We start from the raw sequence: 3,825 nt of genomic DNA on the forward strand, positions 1-3,825 counted from the left end.
CATAGCCAAGAAAGGCAGAAAGTGATTGCAGGGTTGAATTTAAGAGAGAATAGAAGACAGACCTGCCTTAGAGGGGTTGGAAAGATCCCAGTAGCAATGGTGGTAGAAATTTCTTGTTGAGTTTATCTTGGAGATTTAAGAGTTGTAAACTATAAAGAAACAAATATGATAAAACTGTTAGAGATGCTTTATCAAGCTCTAAAAGCTATACAGTGGCTCCCATAGTCTTAGAAAATTGTAGGCAAGACTAATCTGGTAATACCCAGAGAGGCTGGTGTGTATTTTTAAATAGCCTGAATCCACAAGAAGGAGTTAGAGACTATTCAAAGAACAGGAGACAGGTCAAATAACATAGTTTTTAGCAGTGGTTTTAACCTTCTTCATTGCCATTTCACTCACCTGGGAAACTGAATACATAACTCAAGCCTAACCCTCAGAAATCTGGATTTTGGATCCAAGTTGGGTCCCTAGGCAACCTTGCTTCTTAAGTGCTACTGAGCACTATGTTCCACTTTAGCTTCTTTTGAACAGTAAAAATATCTATAATAAGGGGGGTATAGAGCATTAAAAATAGCATATTTTCATAGGAAATTTAGATAATAAAAATCAGCTAAACTAAAATTTAGATTACCTACAACCTCATAATACAGAGATAAATTTTTAACAATTAGGATATGAGACAAATTGTTAATTTAGGGGAACTATAAGTATAAAATTGTTTATATATTAACAAAATTGTCATATAAGCAATTTTATATATCTATAAATAATTTTACATCTATATATCCCACCAAATAATTTATATATCTAAATTATAAATATATATACAATTTAATATATAATATTATAAATTATTTATAAATTATATATTATAATATATTTATAAATTATAACTATATATTATATTATATATTACAAATCCAGATATGCAGTGAAGTCTTCACTCTAATTATATTATATATCATAAATTATAATATATAATATATATTATATATCATAAATTATAATATGTAATATATTATATAATATAATAATTATTTTATATATTATATATTAAATTATATATTTATAAATATATATATTATATATATATATATCACTGACTCGATGGACATGAGTTTGAGTGAACTCCAGGAGTTGGTCATGGACAGGGAGGCCTGGGGTGCTGTGATCGGGGTTGCAAAGAGTCGGACATGACTGAGCTACTGAACTGAACTGAACTGAACTGAACATCTCAAAAGTGAACCAGGGGATTCATTAATGTAAAAGGCACCAAACATGGCCCCATAGTCTTAGAAATAATGAACATGCAACAAATCCTAGCCCTCTCTAGTAAACTCGGAATGACACAGGCTAAAGGAACATGGTCTTTCAATCCATCAGTTTCTATCTCACCATGATAGCAGTCATGAATGTCTTCCAAAGCCAAAGCAGGTCAGAGGGAGCACACAGAGGGAGAGAGATGTTAGTTGTATATAGTAGGGAAAAGATATTTTTAAATTATGTATATAATTAACACTCAGGGAATGAAATATTCTTTTACAAAATAGTTTATAATATATTTAGTCTATGAAACTACCATGATTTATTTTTGGACATTTATATGGCTATATCTAATTTTTATAGATAATACTGCAATAAATATTGTGGTTAAATTTCGTGTTTATTCTTAGCTATTTTAAAAGATGTATTAATAAAAACTGAAATCTGAGTTAAATCGTACATGTTCATACTTCAAGGATTTTCCCACAAATCGTTAGCTTCCAGGCCTGTGTGCATACCCATTTCCCCACATTCTCTTCAGCACTTAATATACAGACCTAAAAAACAAAAAGTTTGCCAAGTTTATAAGTGAAAACATCTCTGTTTTAATTTAGAATCTTTGATTATTATTTTGAGTATGCCTTTCATTTTGAGGAAAGTAATTTTTATGTCTTCACTAGGAACTTATTTCTTCAGATTTTCTTGTTCTTGATTGTTTTACTTACTGATTTGTAAATGCTCATTCTGTGGCAGTGGCATTAACCCTTTCCTGACATATATATGAAAATATTTTTGTATTTTATAATGTACCCTTTTTAAAATTTAAGATGATTTCTGACCTGCAGATGACTTTGTTTCCTATTGAGCTAAATCTACGAATTTTTTCTGTGTTGGCTTCTGTTAGGGATCATTCTTAAGATTTTTCCTTGCCCCAAAATAATTTAAATATTTACCTTATGTGTATGTGTAAATTTTTTATTTTTCTGGATTTTTAATTGTGTTCCATTGCTCTGCCTACATTCTTATGCTGACCTACTCTGTTAATCCTTAGAGTCTTGCCAAATTACTATGTATCATTTGGAGTATTCCTCCCTTTTATTAATACTTTTAAAAATATTGCTTACTTATCCTTGCATATAAATTGGAGTAGCCTAAAAATTCCTTTGACGTTTTAATTAAAATTTAGTTACTCTTAGAAATTAACTTGAGATATAGCACCCCATTTTGATCTCAGTCATTGAGGATAGTGCCTGAAACACAGTGAATTCTAAATGAATAATATATATTGCTTAATTTAAACAGATCTCCTCATCTTTGGTTTCAGTTTATATATACAGTATTTCAGGTCTGGCCCCCACAGGAATGTTAAGAATATATCTATATCTATATGTATCTATCTCTCTCTATATATGTATGTGTGTGTGTGTGTGTGTGTGTGTGTGTGTGTATCTTTATTTGTATTTAGTCTTACACCTGTATCAGTAAAAATGTTGAACAAAATTAACATGATTCTTTTGGGTTAGCTGTATGTAATTTATTAAGTGGTTTGGTATTAATCATCAAAGCAAAGGCTAAATTATTTTGTTATTACTGGACTATCTCTTGGGCTTCTCTGGTGGCTCAGCAGTAAAGAATCTGCCTGTAATGCAGGAGAAGTGGGTTCAGTCCCTAGGTGGGGAATATCCCCTGGAAGAGGGCATGGCAACCTACTCCAATATTGCCTGGAGAATCCCATGGACAGAGAAGCCTGCAGAGTTATGGTCCATTGGGTCGCGAAAAGTCAGACATGACTGTAGCAACTGGGCAGGCATGCATGTCTATAATTAAAAAATTAGATTAACCCCACTAACTCAGATTTGGATGAACAATATTCTTTATGAGGTAGAGCGAATTCTCTCATGGCCCCCCAAATTTCCACTCCCCAGTGTCCACATGTCCTCTATCAGTTAGTCAAGCAATAATACCCTAGCTAGGTACTGCTCTGAAGGGCTTTTGCAATTATAACGAAGTCCCAAATCAGTTGATCATCCTGAGTAGACCCAGCCTAATCAAGTGAGCCCTTAAAAAGAAACAGGACTTTCCCTAAAAGAGAGATTCAAAAGTGAGAATGCTTTAACATGAGGAAGTTTCTCCATTGCTAGTTTACAGACAGAAGGAAGCACAGAGCAAAAAATGTGGGTGACCCCAGAAGCTGAAAGCAGCCTCCAGCTTTTAACCAGCAAGGAAATGGAATAGTCCATCTTGTGACCACAAGGAACTAAATTCTGCCACCATCAGTGAGCTTGGAAGAACAAAGTCCACAAACCCCTTGATTTCAGGCTTGTGAGACGCTGAGCAGAAAATGCATTCTTGCTGTGCCAGACTTTTCACCTAGGAAGTGTTAGCTGCTCAGTCGTGTCCAACTCTCTGTGACACCATGGACTATAGATTGCCAGGCTCCTTGTCCATGGAATTCTCCAGGCAAGAATACTGGGGTGTATAACCATTCTCTTTTCCAGGGGATCTTCCAGACCCAGGGATTGAACCCAGGTGTTCTGCGTTGCAGGCAGATTCTTTACCGTC

Source organism: Ovis aries, chromosome 5 (assembly GCF_016772045.2).
Source record: "Ovis aries strain OAR_USU_Benz2616 breed Rambouillet chromosome 5, ARS-UI_Ramb_v3.0, whole genome shotgun sequence".
Lineage (NCBI taxonomy): Eukaryota > Metazoa > Chordata > Mammalia > Artiodactyla > Bovidae > Ovis > Ovis aries.